We start from the raw sequence: 22,472 nt of genomic DNA, 5'->3' as shown, positions 1-22,472 counted from the left end.
ATTCTGTGCATGATCTTTCACTCGAATCACGCCAGGGGATTGCCGTGTGCCGACGATTTGCCGTTACGCATTAGCTGGAGCGCCACACTTTGTAGCACCGGAATACTTTAGAATAACATTTTTTGGTTCTTTGTGCTGCAGTCGGCCGTTCTTCCAAAGCACGCCAGCTCCTCTCTCCCCGCGCAGTGTTGTTCACCCCCCTCCCGTTTTGTTGTGTGAACGCGCACACATCGCTGAGGTCAGGGTCATCACCTGCGTTAAGCTCATTCAATCCCTCAACACCATTTGTGCTCACGGAGGCTTCTGCGAAGGGTTGCAAGATCATCACTTAATGAGGTTCTTCTTTGCTTTCTTCTGACTTTCTTTGCTTCGCGCTGTTCGTAAAAAAAGAATATGTGGACGCTTGCATTAGAAGCAACGTTGGTGCTACATGTTTATTTGTCAGCGTCTTCTTTCACCGCATGCAAATGTTGCTATTCTCATCGTACCTTTATTTGCACGCACAGAATCGCGCGCGAGTGAGTCCTACGAGAACCTGTTGCAACCTGCTTGTTTCGCTCTTTACCGGTACTGCCCTCCCTTCTTGTTTTTCTGTTTTTACTTTTCGCGCCGCATTTACGTGACAGTGGGACGTCATACCCTTCACGACCAGCCAGCGACTTTTGTGACAGACGCACGACGCCATCTGTAGGTTCTATCTCACTCTTTCTGTAGGGAAGTTTTGAGAGACACGATGTCTGATGCGACAGAGTAGAGAGTAGCACTCAGAAGCGTGCAGAATTTCGAGCAAGAGGGTAAGGTTTACTGTACAGCTCATCGCCAGCTCATCGATGGAAATCCGCAGAATTCCAGCAACCTAGCAATAAAGCTAACTTTTGTCGACAACAAGGACATTCAGCAAGGAACTGCACTGCTGGTTGTACGACATAAAAGGGAGAACAGTCCGTACAAGACAGTGGCAGTTACAAAAACCTTTCCGAAGGAAGAATCTGGAGGAGTCAGAGCCAATTTCGAGCACCAGGTTATCTTTTATTTGTAAGGGATACAGATAGACACAGGCAACGTGAAGCAACCCGCCGCTAGATGCACTTGACATAGAATGTGAAATGTACGGCGCCGTCTCAATACGTAACTCGAACGCCACACGTGTCCTCTGTCTCCTCTCCACGGTGTTGCTTAACCAAAAGCACTGAGGGTTCATCCTTTCCCTATGGTGTATTTATCGCTTGCGTTGCCTCGTGACTGCGTATTCTATCTGTGCTAGCTTACTGGCAGCGCTTACTTGCGTCCTTTAAAGGTTCACGCAATCCATCCGTGTGCGCCCTCAGATAAAGCCAATCTTACAGCGTCATTTTATGGCGAAGGTACCGTTCGTTAGTCGGGCGATAACTGAGCCGACGTGAAGAGCCATGTGAAGAGAGCTTATGCCGGTGTGGAAAGGTGGTGCGATTCTACATCGTTTGAGGTTGCCCCAGGAGAAGCTGCTCAACGTCATGTATTATGTGGGCGAATTCAAAGCGATGTTGTTCAGCCTGCACACAGAAAACGGTGTCCTAGTGTGAGCTGCAGTGTAGCCATTTTTTAAAGGAACCAATTTCTGAACAACACAAAAGGAAGCGCACGGGCTCCAGCGAAGGATTTTCGCTCCTTTAAATTTGGAGCCTATAATTAGAATACCTCCATGCAATGTTTGTTGACAGTAAAAATAGCTTCTAGGACTCTTTCTGGCTGTGCGAAGTTTTTTGGGTGGCAAGAGACGCGTTTATAGCGGAGATAATTGCATTTAAAGTATTTTACGCCTCTAGATATAAACTCGTGACGTCACGACCGCAAAGAACTCTGTGATCACCATTTGGAAGTGAACGGCGGTGTGGCCTAGCTACCTCCCTTATAAAAATGGTCTATAGACAGCCTATGGACTTCTTATTGACTCTATTGACCTGCTATAGATAGAAGACAGAAAGTATATTCCGTATACTTGACAAAAAAAAATGCAGATCATGCAAGCTAGCACATTAACTTGTCGCCATGCTTTTTACACCTCGTTAAATATGGCCGCCCGCTCGTAGCCGCATCTTGCAACGCTGGCCGCATATTCCCTAGTTTGAGTATGCGCGTGCACCTATCAACTGACCCATCGCAGGCTATGCATGCGCTGCTTAAAACACACGTGAGCTATTTCCGGCCCGAATAGCAAACGTCTACATCTCAGCCTCAAGAAGGCGCACATAAAACACGCTTTCGAGTGCACATATCCGAGGCGAATTTTCAAGGCCAAATAAATCGGTATCTTTTTTTATACCCTTTCGAAATGTCTTATCGGTAATCCATATTATTCCACGTCGAAAAGACGGTTTTAAGACATTATGTGCTACCTGGGCTAGTCCTACCAGCAGCTACCAACATATTAAACCTCAACAATCCCGCACGCTTTCAGGTATGGGAACTATATGACCGATACTTCGCTATGGTCCTGCTATCAGATTTACTATGTTACATAATGCCCTACCAAAATATCTATACAGTATTTAATATGAAAATTACCTCCTAAAACGAGCGTCACTATTTATGGCGCCCATCCTAGAAGTTTTACGGGTTGCGCTGGTCGCAAGTGAGTTCGTAGTATGGATAAGTAGCAGAACAATTGCTTTAAGTTTTCACCCCCAATGCATTCTCTATTTTTTGCCCAATAATGTGGTTGTGAAACAAAAGTAGCAAGGCATCATAAACGTAAAATTATTCTGTGCATAATTTTTCACTCGAATCACGCCAGTGGATTGCCGTGTGCCGACGATTTGCCGTTACGAATTAGCTGGAGCGCCACACTTTGTATCACCGGAATACTTTAGAATAACATTTTTTGGTTCTTTGTGCTGCAGTCGGCCGTTCTTCCAAAGCACGCCAGCTCCTCTCTCCCCGCGCAGTGTTGTTCACCCCCCTCCCGTTTTGTTGTGTGAACGCGCACACATCGCTGAGGTCAGGGTCATCACCTGCGTTAAGCTCATTCAAGCCCTCAACACCATTTGTGCTCGCGTAGGCTTCTGCGAAGGGTTGCAAGATCATCACTTAATGAGGTTCTTCTTTGCTTTCTTCTCACTTTCGGTGCTTCGCGCTGTTCGTAAAAAAAGAATATGTGGACGCTTGCATTAGAAGCAACGTTGGTGCTAGATGTTTATTTGTCAGCGTCTTCTTTCACCGCAGGCAAATCTTGCTATTCTGATCGTACCTTTATTTGCACGCACAGAATCGCGCGCGAGTGAGTCCTACGAGAACCTGTTCCAACCTGCTTGTTTCGCTCTTTACCGGTACTGCCCTCCCTTCTTGTTTTTCTGTTTTTACTTTTCGCGCCGCATTTACGTGACAGTGGGACGTCATACCCTTCACGACCAGTCAGCGACTTTTGTGACAGACGCACGACGCTCTCAGTAGGTTGTATCTCACTATTTCTGTAGGGAAGTTTTGAGAGACACGATGTCTGATGCGACAGAGTAGAGAGTAGCACTTAGAAGCGTGCAGAATTTTGAGCAAGAGGGTAAGGTTTACTGTACAGCTCATCGCCAGCTCATTGATGGAAATCCGCAGAATTCCAGCAACCTAGCAATAAAGTTAACTTTTGTCGACAAAAAGGACATTCAGCAAGGAACTGCACTGCTGGTTGTACGACATAAAAGGGAGAACAGTCCGTACAAGACAGTGGCAGTTACAAGAACCTTTCCGAAGGAAGAATCTGGAGGAGTCAGAGCCAACTTCGAGCACCAGGTTATCTTTTATTTGTAAGGTATACAGATAGACACAGGCAACGTGAAGCAAACCCGCCGCTTGATGCACTTGACATAGAATGTGAAATGTACGGCGCCATCTCAATACGTAACTCGAACGCCACACGTGTCCCCTGTCTCCTCTCGACGGTGTTGCTTAACCAAAAGCACTGAGGGTTCATCCTTTCCCTATGGTGTATTTATCGCTTGCGTTGCCTCATGACTGCGTATCCTATCTGTGCTAGCTTACTGGCAGTGCTTACTTGCGTCCTTTAAAGGTTCACGCAATCCATCCGTGTGCGCCCTCAGATAAAGCCAATCTTACAGCGTCATTTTATGGCGAAAGTACCGTTCGTTAGTCGGGCGATAACTGAGCCGACGTGAAGAGCCATGTGAAGAGAGCTTATGCCGGTGTGGAAAGGTGGTGCTATTCTACGCCGTTTGAGGTTGCCCCAGGAGAAGCTGCTCAACGTCATGTATTACGTGGGCGAATTCAAACGTGTGCGAATTCCTACTGAGAGCTGCAGTGTAGCCATTTTTTAACGGCACCAATTTCTGAACAACACAAAATGAAGCGCACGGGCTCCAGCGAAGGATTTTCGCTTCTTTAAATTCGGAGCCTATAATTAGAATACCTCCATGCAATGTTTGTTGAGAGTAAAAATAGCTTCTAGGACTCTTTCTGGCTGTGCGAAGTTTTTTGGGTGGCAAGAGACGCGTTTATAGCGGAGATAATTGCATTTAAAGCATTTTACGCCTCTAGATTTAAACTCGTGACGTCACGACCGCAAAGAACTCTGTGATCCCCATTTGGAAGTGAACGGCGGTGTGGCCTGGCTACCTCCCTTATAAAAATGGTCTATAGACAGCCTATAGACTTCTTATTGACTCTATTGACCTGCTATAGATATTGATTTTTGTCTATTTATAGTCTATAGATTGTCTATTGACAAAATTCTACTAAAAGTGTATGGCCATAAATCCATAGATAGTCTATGGCATTTGTATTGCCTATAGACTGTTCTCTAGGATTTCTCTATAGACAGTCAATAGACTTTATACACAGAAGTGTATAGACTTTCTATAGACTGTCTAAAACTTTGTTCTAAGGGCTAGCACGCCGAAAGGATCCGCGCACGAAAACCTGTGATGAACTCACCGCAGTTTGCTTTCGAAGAAGGCCGATGATGGCGATACCTGTTTTGGTATTATTGACGTTTTTTATTTTATAAAAACTTTACTTTCACTGAATGCTCTTTGTCACTATTAATTTGTCCTTGGTTTGCCTTTACATATATTAGACGCGAAACAAAATGACTAAACATTTCAACATGGCGAACTGACATGAGCACCGTTTCGTTGCGAACGATTGTTTTGTTCTGCTTTGTAAATGCCGCTGAGGTGCATCGAAACACACCCAAAAATAGCGTCACAGTGTCCGCCATCTTGCCGTCACACCCGACGTGTGGTTGTCGACGTTGTTATTCCCCGGGATCCGGCTCAGCGCAACAGCTCCTCCGACTTAAATTATTCGCGCTTTGACTTGAGTGTCACGTTGAGAACGGTGAATCGCCCTTCTGGCACGCTGAAGTCCACGTCGGCCTCGTTGAACCCCTGTGCAGAAACCTGCATAAAATTCGACCAAACATGGTGTTAGTGAAGTTCGCGGTGCCGTGTTTTGTTTGCTGCATCCGGTCGCTTTATGGGAATGCCCATTAAGTCCCTTTTCTTGGGCCCTCCGCACAGAAAGGGGTCAGTGAACCCAGCGGGAGAACGGAGGCGCCGAATGGCGGGGGATTACAGGAGACGTCAAACTCCCCTCATGGACTCAGTCGTTAGGCGGCATCCCGTGTGCACGTGTGTACGGCGAGGCTGACCCGCGCCACAGTGCGTGGCTCTTTGTACCATGTCTGCAGCGGCGTGCTTTGACCTATTGTCACGCTAGCTGCAGGCATGAGGAGCGACGATGGGAAAGAGATGGATTGAAGTGGCTTTCCTCGAACTTGGGGCAACCGGACGTTGCGAAAGCGAGTGTTCGCGAAGCTCGCAGCGGGAAAGCATAATTATCCGAAATCGTGATGGTGGAAAGTGTGCATATGTGTACAGTGTCGCGATGAGTTACCTTCTTTCCCCAATCATTCATTGGTTGTGTTATTCTTTCCCCAATTGCTGATTGGTGGTATTTTCCTTTCCCCAATAAGTTATTGGGTGGATGTTTGTATAGTACTTCATTGGTTATTCTCCCACCGAGGGCGGGGACATGGGATTTAAAACCCGCTGCTTCGGCAGGACCGAGGGCTGGTTTCGTCACCTAGAACTGCGAGCCAGTCAAGTGTAAATATGTTTTCTCCTTGCTTGTATCCTCCTTTGTGCTTTTAATTGTTATAAAAGTTTAACCTCTCCAGAAGTGTCCTCTTGCAATGTGATTGAGCAAAACGAATCTGCAAGACATCAAGAATCCTACAACCATCATCATTAACTAAATTTCCCTCTACGAGATCAAGAGAGGGAATCCAACTGGCGCAGTCGACAGGATTTGCTACGTCTTCCTGCTCGAGGTATCTGACGGAGGGGCGGAGGATCAAGTCGGTGGACAAGCTGCAGAGCGGTACGTCCTAAAGGAGGAACGTCAGCGTCATAGAGCGACGTTGAAAGCTTCATGAGACTGCTGGTCATTGTCAACGGGACGTAGGAGGCTCAAGTCGGCGAGGAGCTGAAGGAGCCAGGCGACCGACGTGTCGTGGAGGTGCCTAGTCCGTGAGCTGCGGAAGGAACCAGGCGTCCCCGTTGAGGTTCAAGAGAAGAACCAGGCCACCAGCGAGTCAAACGAGGCAGGAGGTTCAAGTCAGCTTGCTTCTGTGAGAGCCGGGGCTCAACTCAACTCATCCGCATCAAGGAGCCCGCTGTCGTCACTCAGGGCGACGTGACTACCGTGGCAGAGGAAAGCAACCTGCGAGGTAGGAGACCTTTCTGCTTCCTCCGAATTCACCATGTCGGTGTAGTGTTTTCGTGCTATATATGATAGCACGGAAAAGGGAGATGGCTGCCGTGCGGTACGATCGGGAGGGCATGATGCGATGTTTGGAGACTGAGCAGAAGGCAGAACAACTGCTTGAAATTGGCAAGTTGAAACTCGAAATTGAACGAGAAAAGATAAAACTTGCACAGATGCAATCTAAATTCAACCAGGGAACGAAATCTGATAGAGGGATGTTATTTGCAGCAGTTCAATGTTTTGACTGCATGGAATTTGGGCATCTAATGATTGACTGTCCGAAATCGAAGCGAGAACAGCATGTTCCCGTATTGAGAATGACCTGTGGGCCAATGGCTATAGGTGTGAGAGCTGCAGCATTTAGGCAGCAGGGCCCAACCATGTGTGCCGGGCCAGTAGAGATTGCTGAGGGCATAGGGGCGTTAGTCACGCCTTTGAAGCGCTGCTTGTCGGAGCAAGCTGAAATAGAGGAGACCCAGGAGGCACATGAGTGTTTTGTTGGTGAACAGGAGTTCAGCATTGAGCCAGAACAGGTTGGCGCAAACTCTGGGGCAGCTGTAATGATCGGCGAAGAGGTAGAGCAGGCACGAATAGAGGCAACACTCTTTGCAGGCGAAGGTAAGCTGGCTGCCAAAGATGAATCGGTTAGCCAGCCGGAGCTGACACTCTGCGCAGTGGCAGCAGATGTAGATGATGGTGTAGCGAAGTTGGTAACACCCGAGACGCACTCGCTGTTAGAGCAGACAGAAAGAGAGCGGCTACATCAAGAAATTGAGAGAGCTGATTTGGAAAAGCCTTTCAAAATTCGAGACAAATATGAGACGCCGGTAGAGCTTGAGGCCAATTCGGTAGCTGCAAAAATTTCTGCAGCAGATTGTGAGCTATCAACGAGCGATGAGGCTGCATTTGATGCCGAGAAAGGAAGGAATGCGCGTTTGTTCGCTGCAATGGTTTTCGAAGCTGATAAGGAACTGCAGGATTGGGATAATGCATCTGTCCCTGTGGGTATCAGCGTGGAGGAGACACAGTATGTTTCATTGCCAGAAGTGCGGCAGCAAGCTGGTGAAGGCAGTTGTCAGAAAAGGCGTGACGGCACGATTTTCTTTGAAGCGAACGTCTCTGGGCAGTTGTACGAAGAGCTAGGGCTACTTGAATCTCGTTGCAAGACTGCATGCGAAGTAGCCGATGAGAGGCCTGAGCGAACTGTAAAATTGAAAGAAGTGGAGAATGCAGACGCGAGGGCAGCAGCAATCTTCGTAGCCCGCGGGGAGCAGGTGAGCTCTATTGCTCCGACGGTGGCGGCAGGCTTTAGAACCGGTGTTTTCCCGTATAATTCGGAAGTTGGGTCCAGTCTTCTGGGCAAGGCTCAAAAGAAACAAGTGTTGTTTCGAGATGTAGGTGGCTAGAATTTATTTCTGCCAGTTTTGGGCACCGATCTGACATGGTGAATTCTGGAATGTGCAGATTGGTTTCCGGCCTCGTGTGTTCGGGTTGAAATATCCGCTGTGTGCGCGCATGTGTGCGTGCTGGTGTACTGACCGGACAGCCGGCGCATGTGTGCGTGTTGGTGGACTGACCGGACAGCCGACGTACGTGTGTGTGCGTGCGTATGTACTTTTGTTGTTGGACACCGTGGCTGAACTTTAATGTCCCACTGACAACAAGTGTCTGTGTGACATTCTTGGTTGGGAGGAGTGAAGTTCGCGGTGCCGTGTTTTGTTTGCTGCATCCGGTCGCTTTATGGGAATGCCCATTAAGTCCCTTTTCTTGGGCCCTCCGCACAGAAAGGGGTCAGTGAACCCAGCGGGAGAACGGAGGCGCCGAATGGCGGGGGATTACAGGAGACGTCAAACTCCCCTCATGGACTCAGTCGTTAGGCGGCATCCCGTGTGCACGTGTGTACGGCGAGGCTGACCCGCGCCACAGTGCGTGGCTCTTTGTACCATGTCTGCAGCGGCGTGCTTTGACCTATTGTCACGCTAGCTGCAGGCATGAGGAGCGACGATGGGAAAGAGATGGATTGAAGTGGCTTTCCTCGAACTTGGGGCAACCGGACGTTGGGAAAGCGAGTGTTCGCGAAGCTCGCAGCGGGAAAGCATAATTATCCGAAATCGTGATGGTGGAAAGTGTGCATATGTGTACAGTGTCGCGATGAGTTACCTTCTTTCCCCAATCATTCATTGGTTGTGTTATTCTTTCCCCAATTGCTGATTGGTGGTATTTTCCTTTCCCCAATAAGTTATTGGGTGGATGTTTGTATAGTACTTCATTGGTTATTCTCCCACCGAGGGCGGGGACATGGGTTTTAAAACCCGCTGCTTCGGCAGGACCGAGGGCTGGTTTCGTCACCTAGAACTGCGAGCCAGTCAAGTGTAAATATGTTTTCTCCTTGCTCGTATCCTCCTTTGTGCTTTTAATTGTTATAAAAGTTTAACCTCTCCAGAAGTGTCCTCTTGCAATGTGATTGAGCAAAACGAATCTGCAAGACATCAAGAATCCTACAACCATCATCATTAACTAAATTTCCCTCTACGAGATCAAGAGAGGGAATCCAACTGTGTTGACGATGCAAATGGGTGATGATCTGTATCAGGCTTCCGTACTGGAATGATAGAGCTTAGGCTTATTTCGTGCAGATATAGTTTGGTAGCACGGGGCCTCAACCACGTGCCGTTTTAAGCTGTGGGCTGAAGAACATCGGTTTCTCTCTCTGCGTTTCTAACACAGTGTAAAATGGCGCGCCAACAACGGCCTCAGCCTATAGCGCACATCCATGACCCAGTGCTACGTGAATAGCGCATGCGATCACGAGCCAAGGAAAGGCAAACGCACTGTTTTATAGTCATCTTGCTCCTTTTGACTCGCCTGTGATTGCTTTGTCTTTTGCTGTTTTAATTATACAGATAATTAAAAAAGGACTGAGTGCGTGTTCGGTACATGACGAAAGCCAACAGACACCGAAACCAAGTAGTATGGGGGATGTTCTTTAAAAATAATTTCAATCAATGAATCAATCAATTACCTTCAACGTGTACGTGCCCGGCATGAGGATCCTCCAGTACTCTCCCCTGGACGAAGTCTTAAAACTGGCTCTGCGGTTGTAGACCTTCAGGGACGCTTTAGCCACGGGATTGCTGTTTTCGTCTTTCACGATACCCCGCACGCCTGCGGAGAGAGGGTTGAGTTTTGTAGAACAGCAGGCAGATTAGGTGGGGGAGAGGGGATGTGGGTACTTTGTCATTGTACAGGCTTTTGCTTGCTCATTATGACACTTCTTATCAACAGTCGAGGTAAGCTCACATGGAGGCAAATGCTGTTGTCGTCTCCTTTCATTATAACGACACTGCGGAATCTGTGCCCACTATACCCATCCGAATTCCTTAACCTCACCACCTTGCTTGACTTTTTTCTTCACACGTTGCACTCGCCAAGGGAGTAATGACATTATGTATACACTGACGACCGTAATGCCTAATATTGATATAACTGGCTAAACTCTCCAGCAATACTGCTCGACAGACATTTTAACGTGGCTGAAATATATTTACGGACCATTCTAGACCTGGCCACTTTGATCTCCAAGCAAAGCAGAATAGGGCTGTCACTAAGAACGGAATGCACAAACAAAATCAGATACACTCCGCTTTAAACTACGAAATATGGCTTATGGGTGTTAGACTCTTTCAAACCAGGAGTTTATCTGTTCTAGTCACGGCAACTTTTGCCGAAGTCTGGTCCTTCCGCTTAGGATATGATAGAGTAGCACTTCTCTAACTCATGTCGTTCATTTTAAATCTCTTGTCTACAGCTATCTTCTTTTTCTTTATGTCACTGGCTGTGCTGTCTTAGATCTCATCTCAAGGTTATTCGTTTTCACTACAAGTTGTGGCCACGTGCCTGAGAACTGGCAGTAGGCACCGATTATAACACTTTGTTTTATGGAACATCGATGACTCTTGTTCATGACTTAAATGTATCTGCAAAATGAAGTTGAAATGATTATTCATAACTGATGATTCTGTCAGTCGTCACTCAGATATACCCGTGGCTTTCAAGCGTACGTGGCAAACGACCCGGCCATTGGGTGGCGACGACCGGACGTCACCAGTGGCTGCACATCTTAGTCAATGGCAGCCAAGGCTGAGGTCTTGACGCCAGCCAATCAATGACCGACCGGGTCGTTTTCCACATACGCTTGAAAGCCGCGGGTATATCTGAGTGACCGCTAAGAGAAGACCGAAAGTACGCGAAATAAACGGACAGCTTATAAAAAAAATTCAGGGGGCACTTTGGCTCTCGAAAGTGCTGCAGGCGAAAGCGTTTCCTGGCGCATTGTTTGGCATTGACTGCGAGACTGTTTGTGCTGTACTAGTGCTTTATTTGGATGCACACTTTGTCTACACATTACAACTACACACTTTGACTGCCGACTTTGACTGCTTCTTTAGCACGACTCTCTTTCTGCTTCGAAGAGTTCGGTGGTATCCATGGCTCTGTTCGCAGTAATGAGGTTTGTAACGAGGTCACCCACGCACGCCATACGTCCCCTTTCGGAGCGGACGACAACTGTTTTATTAGTTCTCGTGTGCTCCAAAAGGGGGCGTCAGGCATCCGTGGGTGACCTCATTACCTCGAATCCGCGCACTCTGACGTCATAACAATTTCGACCCACCGAAAGGCGTGGCACCTCTGCTAACGACTTTCTGTCGACAACGATTCGGCATTGACTGCGTTTGCGAAAAGCCACTTAGCTTTGATCGAAACATTTGTGCCGGCTGCTTCCCACAGAAGTCACGCGGGGAAAAAAAACAAACAAACAAAAACTAAGAGTGCAAAGCCTCCAGCTGCAAGAAAATTGTACGTCGATCATGTGGAAAATTTGTTCACTGCAAGTTCGGTTGACTTTTCTGGAGCTCACCTACGAGTGAAAGGCGGGTTCAACTTATTCAGCTGAAGTCGATGCATTTATGAAAACCAGCGAAAAATAAAGGGACTGAGAAGAAAACACTTCGCGTAAGTAAACGCTGCGAAAACACTCGGAACAGACAGGCACTGTTCACTGTTTTCTTTATATGTCTCATTTTTCGTGCTGCTCTTGCAGAGATTCGTTATGAACCATTAGATAGTCGAAACCTATATTTTCATAGCAGAGATTAGAGTGCCGCCGCGGTGGCTCAGCGGTTATGGTGCTCGGCTGCTGACCCAGAAGACGCGGGTTCGATCCCGGCCGCGGCGGCTAGAATTTCTTTGGAGGAGAAATTCTAGAGGCCCGTGTACTGTGCGATGTCAGTGCACGTTAAAGAACCCCAGGTGGTCGAAATTTCCGGAGCCCTCCACTACGGCGTCTCTCATAGCCTTAGTCGCTTTGGGACGTTAAACCCCATAAACCAAACCAACCAGAGATTAGAGTGTTTTGGTGTCGGAAACCATCTTGGATTTTCGGAACACGCGAACTACACTAGGCGATGTTCACCTTGAGAGGAATGAAATGTGTAAGGTGCGGCAACGGTGTTTCACATTCCGACAACTCGCGTTATCGCCCAATAGACAATAACACAAGTCCGTGCCCACTGCGTCAGCGGGGGGTGTCCACACTCCGCGGACGGGAACGAGAGAAGCACTTGCCTTTGTGGACTTCGCCCAAGTAAGCGAGGAGTGCCTGCTTATTTTCCTCCCACAAGCGGGCGAGCTCTTGGCGAGGCGGGAACTTGCAGCAGGAGATCTCCAGTGTCACGTCCATGCATCCTTCCCACACGTAGTTGTAGTCTAACATGCTGCCTGCATGTGTGCAAGGATGTCCCGAGACAAAGACGCAGTCAACCCGGTGAAGGCGGAGCACGTTTCATCGTCAGAGTCGTTTCCCTCAAATCCTTGGAATCGCCAGATCAGTGCGAAACGCAACAGGCGACGTTCTGGAGACATAAGAAACTACTGAGTGGGACGTACCTGAGAAGTCGTACCAGGCTGCCCCATTAGTAGTGCCGTTGGGAAAGGACGGCATCCCTTCTGAAGGACAGGCATTCCCCAGGTGCATGTTGGCGTGATTGGACGCGTACACGCTGGCGAGGTGTCTGAAGACGTCGTCGTCCGGCGTCACCGAAGGCTTGCGTTCTAAGTGTGTGAACTCTGAGAGGAAGTCGAAAAAAAATAGTGTCGTGCGCGCTTGCTAAAAGATAACTCTCCTTGCACGGGTAAAGCAAGGCAGAATTCATATAATCGGGCATTGGCGGGCAGTCGTGAAGACACTGGACAATCTCTTTCGCCCTTCCAACCACCGCCCCCCCTCCCCTACAACACATTATACTTCAGGGGAAGTTATGCACTTAAAGAGACGAAGGGACAACATTGACAAAGGTCAAGAAAAAAGAAAATTTACTTTAGGCGCCTTACTCGTTCAGCTGAGCATCCGCGTCTGCACCTCTTGTTTTCTTTGTCTTCAGCATCAAGAAGTCTAACCGCCAGTTAAACCTCGAAATAATCTGCTTCTCCAAGGTTATAAATCTTTTCCGGCGCGAAAATCTGCTCGGGCCTTCCGTGTAAGCTAGAGAAAAATTAAGCATCGATTTACTTATTTAAAAAAATGCTACGTAGTTCCGCTAGCACAAGATGTATGGTTCCTTGAGATAGGTTACCTATTACAGTTTTACAGGCGATGTAAACGGCAGCTAGCGCAGCGCGGTTCCTGCCTTTGCACTTTGCTGCAGCTGCCACGAAACCAGTTGGCCTTCTTTTCACTAGGCTGCAGTAGGCACGCTGCTGTCCCTTCTACTTGATTGCAGCTGGCGTGCATGGGCCTCGTCCTTCCCACGTGGCTGCATCTGCCGCAAAACGGCCTTTTCCGACTTCATGAGGACACCACGAGTCTTCACCACGACACATAACGGCTATTTAGCTAGGTACGGACGTAGTACTAGCGCACATAAAGGAAAGAGTGACTTTTCTCTCTCTACTTTGTCACCTGTTATAGCCGGATATACCTCAAGAACGAAGCGGCTTTTCCCGCTCAAAGCATCCCCTTTCCAGCCAATGGCGTCGGCCGATTCTCTTGAGCCTTCTCGCTTGATAATGCAGATAGTGGCAGATGAAAGGCGATAGCCGTCTCCCTCCATTGTCGGGGATAGTCCCCTCCCTGCACTATATGCATTGTCACGCTAACAGGCTCAAACTCGCCTCGGTGGCTCAGTGGTTATAGCGCTCGGCTGCTGGCCCGAAAGACGCGGGTTCGATCCCGGCCGCGCTGGCTGAATTTCGCTGAAGGCGAAATTCTAGATGCCCGTGTGCTGTGCGATGTCAGTGCACGTTGAAGAACCCCAGGTGTTCGAAATTTCCGGAGCCCTTCTCTACGGCGTCGCTCATAGCCTGAGTCGCTTTGGGACGTTAAACCCCATAAACCAAAGCAATGTAACAGGCTCAGGAGAATAGGCCGACGCCATCGGCTGGAAGGGTTTGGTTTATCGGAGAAAAGCCGGTTTGTTCTTGAGTTGTATCCGACTGTAGCGTCTTGGAACGTCCATCCCCCACCACTTTAAACAATGTCATCGACTCATCGGTGATAGGGCCGCCGCGGTGGCTCAGTGGTTATGGCACTCGGCTGCTGACCCGAAAGACGCGGGTTCGATCCCGGCCGCGGCGGTGAAATTTTGATGGAGGCGAAATTCTAGAGGCCCGTGTAATGTGCGATGTCAGTGCACGCTAAAGAAGAGCACGTTGGTCGAAATTTCCGGAGCCCGGCGTCTCTCATAGCCTGAGTCGCTTTAGGACGTTAAACCCCATAAACCAATCATCGGTGAGAGGCGCTGGTCATGCAGACATCTTCCAAGAACCTGAAAGAGGCAGCCGTGTAACGATGCATCGCCGAGTGCGTACCGATGTCGGCGGCTTCGTCGTAAGGGTAGCTGGCGACCACCACGCCCCCATGGAGAGTCGCAGCCAGCACGAAGGGAATCTGCTGACTCCATCGCCTCATTGCCTCGGTCTCCGGCTGCTCCTCGTCCTTCTGCGTGAGGTAGCGGTTCGGGAAGTTGCGGTTCAGGTCCAGGCCTCGGGCGTTCTCCCTGCGTCCCGGGAAGCGCGCCGTGTTAAAGGTTAAGAGGGGAGAGAACTTGTGCTGGTAGAGACATCGGTGAAGCGGTGCTGTAAGACAATGTGAACTTCGAATCAAGCTCCAAGCTCACTGTAAAGCCGTATTTTATGTAGGAGCCCGCATACCTCAACGGTCACTGTTGCTCAGTGAGTCACACTGATTAAATTAACGTAGCAAAAACTTTATGGATGGAGCGATTTCTGAGCTCTAAGTAAGCATGGTAACCGCAGTGAGGCTCTGTCGAGTCCATATACTTTCTTGTATCTTGCGATTCATCTGGAAAACTTATCCGTTCAATTTTTACCATCACCCTGAAAACTTCGTGTCATCGCCAGAGAACGCCTAAAGTAGCTGCTCACAAAGAAGTGAAACGAAGTTCACTAACGCCTAGCAAGCGTAGGTAGGTTTCCGATTTTCCGTCTAGAGACTCCGGAGCCGCAACCTTCGGTTTTCTGTTTTAGTACAACACAAGGCAAGTGACTTGGTGAGAGAATGACAGGCAGAAGTTTCGTTTCTTCAAGAAAACGTATGTCAGAAACGCAGATAAGTGCACGAGATGAATGTGAGGGTTATGTAGCAGGTCAAGATTCTGGTACAGCATGTATGACACGGGTTGGCGTCTTGGTCTTACGTAACGGGACGGCAGCTGCCATCCACCGAGCTGTTCCCAGGCAGTCGCGATTGTGCGGCTTCATTCTCGTTGAAAACCGCATACCTGCATCGGTTTGCTCATCGGGCATATAACTCACTCTCGTCTTTCCCTCTCCACGGACTCAATCGGCCGTTCGCACCGCTTGGCAGTTCCTTTACATGGTCGCTTATTGCCTGATTAAACCGTTATCCACGCGGCGCTCTTCACTTATTGACGCGGATATGCAAAACACCGGTAATGCGTAAGCCTTCGATGAAAGCCGTTTTCACCACGACGCAACACCAGCCTGTCGGGTAAATGGAGGGATAGCTCTGTCCGCGGAAGAGCATGGAGATAAGGGCCGAATAAGTTTTCCAACACATGTTAACGTAAAAAAGGCGCATGCCCATTGTGTTCGTACAATCGCGTGCTCACTGACGTAGTGGTTTCCTCCCGAGCTACGAAGTTCCGACATTTTTTTTTTTGTCATTCGCCACGAACTTCGCGCTGCTTCAGTACTCACCCGTTTTTTTTTATCATGGCGCTCGTGGAGGAGTGTCGACCTTGGAATACAGGGGTCAAAGGTTACCCACTCTTATCTGCCGGTTCACTGGTGGCAGAGCTTGATATGGGCGAGCTCTTACCAAAGTTTAGTTGAAATCTAGTACACGCCTCCTATGGGCTTTCCGTGATTAGGGTAAAAAATGGAGGAGACACCTTAGTTCCGCCTTAAGGGTATGTCGGGATAGCGCAATGGGTTATTTGAAAATATACGCAGAAGGTCGTTCTCTACTTTACATTCGTAGATCCCTGGGAGTCTTCATACCTCTCCCGGCGCAGTGGTGCAGCGGTTAAGCGATGCGCCATTGCCCTGCCATGGCAGGGGCTCTTAGCGGTGGGCTTTGTGCGACCCAGATTGCTCTTCCCGAGATTTCAATCATAAGTTTATCTGCCACCTGCCACGGTGGGCAGTTTGCTCACTCTCCAGTGGGTAGGTTGGGATGAGGCCGCAAGGTCACGTGACCTAGGTGGCCCACCTGCCTCCTAGGTTGCTCTCTGGGCACCACCTGCCAGAGTCATGCTCGTGATTTTTCGCTGACAACACCGACAACGCCGACGCTGGATTTTCTAGGTATCAGGGCCACGCCCTTATAAAAATGGTCTATAGACAGTGTATAGACTTCTTAACTCTATTGCCTTCCTATAGATATTTCTTTTTGTCGATACAGTCTATGGACTGTCTATTGACAAATGTCTTCTAAAAGTGCACGGCCATAAATCTATAGATTATCTATAGACTGTCTATAGCATTTGTATTGTTTATAGACTGCTCCCTAGGATTTGTCAATGGAGTACTTAGAGGCATTATAGACAGAAGTCTATGGACAGTCGATAGACTGTTTAAACAAATTTTTGTGAGGGCGTACCGTCCTTGGAAGCTGTTGCAGACGCCCTCCTTGGACATCGCGAATCCGTCGGGGTTCATGCTGGGCATGATGTGGATGCGCGTGTCGTCCAACAGGTGTCGCACGTACGGGTCGACTTCGTAGCGAGTCAGCAGGTGCGAGATCAGGTACACCATCATCTGGCGGCCCACCGTCTGCGCAATAGACGCGTGCGCAGTGGTTGAAACATCAGAGAGGCTGTCTGGAAATTCACTTCTTCGGTGCAAGTGTACGGCCTGAATTCTGACCTCGCCGTCTCGCCGCTTAGAAGAGCAAAAAACGCTTGTACAGTTGAGACTGCGATTCGAGGGCTTGAGCTTTCTTACAAGTTTTCACGAACAGACTGCTCTTCTCGGACGCACATGGCCCTACCGGCATTGTTTTACATTTATCGAAGCTATATAGCTTAAAAACCTGTGAAAAAAAAAAACGTCAATTTTAAAGTTCAAAAGCGCATACCAACTGACCCTGGCAGGTAGTTCTCATCGCAGCTTGGTAAAAAGAACCGGAGCATAGTTTTCTTCCTCTTTCAGCGCAGTAATAGAGATCAAGCTGAAGGCTGACACCAGTTCCTACCTGTTTGACGTCACTCTTCCTTCATGCACCCGTGATAATGAAAGTATCTTGCATCAGTTACGTGAACTGCTAGAAAAATCTCTGCAACGTTGTTACAATGATATGCAACCTGACTACGTTGTCATAGCTTCATTTCGTTCGACGATTCTTACTCTGGGAACGATTCAGTTGAATAAGATAGTACAGCGCCGCAATGGAATGCGACGCAACAGCAGAAAGAGAATCTGCTAGAGGACTTACCTCGTCACCGTGTATGTTGGCAACGTATTTTACGTTGGGCTTCAGCAGCGGCTCCTCGTCCGGGTCCTTGGTGACCAGGAGAACCCACAGGTCACGTCCTGCGACACGGAGAGGGTAGAGTTGCCATGGCGAGCTAACTGCTGAAGTCATACTGAAAGTTAAGCACTCTGCTCGTTCACGGTAATTTGCCATTCGATCCCGGCGTACTCATGCAAAATCAGAGTAAGAACAACGACTATCTTTTGATTCTATGCTCACATTGGGTGCGGCCGCATGCTTAGTCGTATTAGACACCGAATTTCGAGCAAATTTTTATTTTCTCCTTGTTTGCATCCGTCCCGTTGCTAAATGTGAGTGCGAACGAGCGAACTCGCGGAAATCGCTCCCTTTGCAGCTATAGTCCCTCTAAAGGCCTATTTCTGACGTTGGGGCGTGTATTTGGCCATCTTTGATTTTCAAACCTTGCGAGTACAAAGAGCTATCTTGGCTGCTAACTCCTATTTATGGGTGTGTTAAGGACGGGGATCGAGAGTATATGACCATTTTTTGTTTTTCAGTGGAATTTTTATATGTGGTGGGCCAATGTGTCGACAGAAAGGAATGATCCTTAGTTTTGCAAAAACCTGTAGTTTTTTGCCAAAATGTCATACACCAAAATTGGCTGCAAACGTCGCTTTCGCTATTTCGCGAAATCGCAAGTTTGTTTACCCTCAGAACCAAAACTAGGATATTATCACGTAGTGGTGACTGCAGTCCGGCGAACAGGAAAACAGTGAGAATGGCTTCCAAACGAAACTCTTTACTTAGGCCGACTTGCGCCCGCAAAGAACTGAATCACTCGGCGGCGGCATAGCAACAGGCGTGCTGGGCGGTCGGCGAACAGAATGCCGGCCGCTCTGGGCCATGCTCTTTTTAAAGCTGATAGCGAACTTTCGAGATAAAGCGTGGGAAGTTACTAAGCACAACGTAGAATCGGCTACGCCTGGATGCGATCAATCGAGATAAATCTAGGCGCGTCTTGCATCACAAACAAAGCGATAAAGCGGTGTGCCGGCCGCTTTGAAGAATGAACTAACAAACACTACAAACATTGCGGCAACATTGTGGAACCTGAATAATTTTTTCGCAATTATATGATAGCTTATCTGTGAGCTGGAGTAACAAAAAAAATTGAATCTAGGAACTTTTCAGCGAAAACATCGGAAACATCCCTCAAAAAGTTATACCTGCCAAGAGTAGCACTTTTCAGGTCGATAGTAGGACAAGAACGAGTAAGGACTTTACGCTGAAATTCTTCCTCAATATATACCGCTCCTTTATATTACGGTCAGGGGAAATTCGCGCTTCAAGAAGGGAAGTGCTTTTCTATTTAAGTGTCTAAATCTTCTGGAATTTAAATTTTTGGAAAATGGCAAACTTTTACTGATTTAGAAACAAACACCATCGATGATTTTTTGAAACTTTACCTGAAAGAACTTTAGTACATGGTAATTTTACATCAGGAATAAAGTGTCGTATTACTTTGCATTAAACTAAAACAACTTTCCAATTGAGGCCATGTTTTGTGAAGTTAGCATTGCTGGATATTGTAAATTATAAAAAGTAACGACCATGAATCCGACTACGAAATGAGTGCACGAGGTTACCACTTTACTTAGGATAATGGCACAATATCATTAAATACTTTGGAACCTCGTTTTTGCTTGTCGCTTTGTGAATAAATCAAACTGTGAATAAGTTTGCGCCTTCCCGTGGCTTCTATGAGCCTATCTGATGCAAATCAGAACTCTGCCGCACTTCAAGGATATTTCATAGCAATTTGGCTTAGGATCAAATTTTTAAAACGCCTAGATCAAACTCTCGCAGTCTTTTGATGTGGCGTGGCCTCTTTAATATAACTTCGACCAGAAGAGAGTTTTCAGCCATTATATTCGACTCATTTAGCGCAGAACACACAACTTAAGCGTTTCAGCGAACATTTTAAAAATTTTCGAAAATAGGCTTTTCGGGGTAAAAATATGAATTTTGCGGAATGGTATTACCAGTCTTGGCAGGCACCAGAAAATCGGAGAATTGCTTAAGCTGGTTAACTAATTTTTAATGACTAAATTTTTAACTATCACAGATAGGCACCCGGTTGCAATTAGAGATTTTTAGCCGATCATTAGTGATAGCCATATCGGTTTTTAGAGTTTCAAAAATGCGATTGCCCTTGGCGCTGCGGCTCGAGAAAATTTGGCTTTTTCGACTAGTTACGTGCACTGGAGGGGCGACTTTGCCTGCACGCTTTCGAAAGCGCATGCATGTTCTTGCGATGCAACCAAATTTTGTCGAGCCACAGCGGCGAGGGTCATCGCGTTCTCGAAATTCTGAAAACTGATATGGCTAGTACTAACGACCTGCTACAGATTTCTATTTGCAACTAGGCGCCCAACTGTGCTAGTTAAAATCTTTAATATTAAAAATTAGTTAACCAGCTTACTACTTCGGCGTTCGTCAACACTGGTAATACTATGCCTCAAAAGCCATATTTTTACCCCCAAAAGCCCTTTTTTCTTGAAAATTAGTGAAATTGTTCACTGAAACACCCCGTATGTTCTCTGACTTGAGCAGACGCCACCGTACAAGAGGTACAAGGTAGCTTAGAAATGCGCACGCACAAATTTTACACAGGAGGTGCGAAAGAGAATGGATTTGTCACTGACACAATCTTGTCCTGCTTTTCTGATGAAATAAGCCTCCAATGTTTCGCGAACGGTTTTTTGCCCACTTCTGCCTATAGCCATTCATTTTCCTCAAAAGCGATTCAGTCACAGCCACCACTCAGGGAAACCAGCTGCAAACGGCCTCTGCAACTGATGATCAAAACTTGCTTGCATTTCATGGACACACGATCTCCGAAGCGCTCAATCCAAGCAGAGCGTTGCTATGCCTCTCTTTACTATTTTTGAATGGGCCGAGTCGTAAGGCAAGAGCTCTTTTTTTTTTGCACGAGAGCAATACGCCCAACACACTTATGCCTTTCTTTGAATTGTTTACGTAAATCTAAAAACTGCAGCTTTCTTTCCGCAGGAAGCTAATGAGTATAAGTGAGCCCTTTTCCGAGTTGATTAAGAGCTTTTAATACACTCTTTCGTGTACCATCTTTGGAAAAGGAGCAGGGCTCATTCAAAACAATTAGGAACGACTATATGGACGAATTCCTAAATCTTTTGAATAAGCCGATTAAAAAAAAAATTCAGGGGGCACTTTGTCTAAAGTGCGTAGAGGCGAAAGCGTTTTCCGCACCACTTTGCCTATGTGACACTGGTAACGTCACCACGGGATGACGTCACACATAATTGATGACGAAGTAATGACAAATTAGTAATTAATGACTAATTACAGACTAATCACTCAGTACTAATTGACTGCTAATTAATGACGCTTAAGCTTCGCCTTTAGGAGTGGAACGCGACAGCGTGTTGTAGCGCTGCCAGGGAGTCCACGGAACGCCACCATCCGTTCGGCGTGATGCCGGGCCCTTTGAACGCAACGCTTTTTCAGGAAAGGAAATGGCGCGGTAATTCTCAGTAATCTCGGTGGACACCTTAACCGCACCGTAGAGGAAGGGAGGAAGTGGCAGTGAAAGAAGAAAGAGGGGCCGTCATGAAGAAACTGAAAATTGTATTTGAGGAAAGGAAATTACGCAGTAACTGTCTCTCATATCTCAGTGGACACCCGTCAAAACGCGGACACATCTGTCAACACGGCTGCCGACACGGACGGAGACACGGCTGCCGACACGGATTGCTAACGACAGCATGAGGCATTAAAGGCTTTCGCCTTAATAGTAAAGAGATCATACCCCTCCATGCACCACTTGCCCTGCGATGGCAGATGCTCTCAGCGGTGGGCCTTGTGTGGCCCCAGATCGCGACCAGTCGTCAATTTAACTGCCACGGTAGGGAGCTCGCTCACTATCCGGTGGGCAGATTGTGATGACGCCACGAGGTCACGTGACCTAGGAGGCCCAGCTATCTCGTAGCTAGGTTCTTCTCCGTGCACCACCTGCCAGTGTCATGGTCGTGATTTTTCGCTTACAGCGACGACAACGCCGACGCCGCATTTTCTGGCAACGGGACCTTGAACGCTATTTCGTTAAAAAGCCATAAAACAGATTTTTGCTGAGAACTAAAATCTAATGAACTTCTCTTCAGTGTCTATTTAAGCGAAGATGTAGTGCCTCTCATGCACACGTACCTTCCACGGATTTCCCGATGCTGTAGAGCCGAGTAAAGTTGGGGTTGTTGGCGCTGACGTTCTTCAGGAAGGCGGTCATCTCGTCGTGATCGTAGTAGGTGAGCTCCCCCGGGGTACCCTCTCCCGTGGAAGCAACTGCCTGCACGACCACTGCGCGCAGCCAGAACGCGAGGGGCAGAGCAGACGCGAACAGGCTGCGGGACGCCATCGCGACGGGCGTTCTAGCTTCTCCTGCACATAGAAAGAGGGAATGCTGGTGAAGCGGGGCACGCTGTTGCGCATCATTCATCCAGCTTGTGCTGCAATAGTGCTATGCTAAGGGAACACTTATATAATTGGATGCAACTCAAGAACGAGGCGGCCAGTTCACCTCGAAGGAGGACCTCCGACCAACGGCGTCGACGGATTGTCATTGCGTCGCGGTTAATCCTAAGTCACACTAGATTACTCTCTTGCCATGCTAGCGTGACACGAGATTAATTACGGATTAACCGCGAGGTCG

The 22,472-nt window shown here is 47.9% G+C and overlaps 1 pseudogene; it reads right to left on the bottom strand.

The window, feature by feature from the left end:
• Positions 1-5,258: 5,258 nt before the first annotated feature.
• Positions 5,259-22,178, bottom strand: LOC149354311 (carboxypeptidase M-like; annotated as a pseudogene).
• Positions 22,179-22,472: the final 294 nt, after the last annotated feature.

The sequence above is a fragment of the Amblyomma mixtum genome, chromosome 3 (assembly GCF_055824585.1).
Source record: "Amblyomma mixtum isolate Tamu chromosome 3, ASM5582458v1, whole genome shotgun sequence".
In the NCBI taxonomy this organism is placed as follows: domain Eukaryota; kingdom Metazoa; phylum Arthropoda; class Arachnida; order Ixodida; family Ixodidae; genus Amblyomma; species Amblyomma mixtum.
This window is presented reverse-complemented; position numbering and strand designations above follow the sequence as displayed.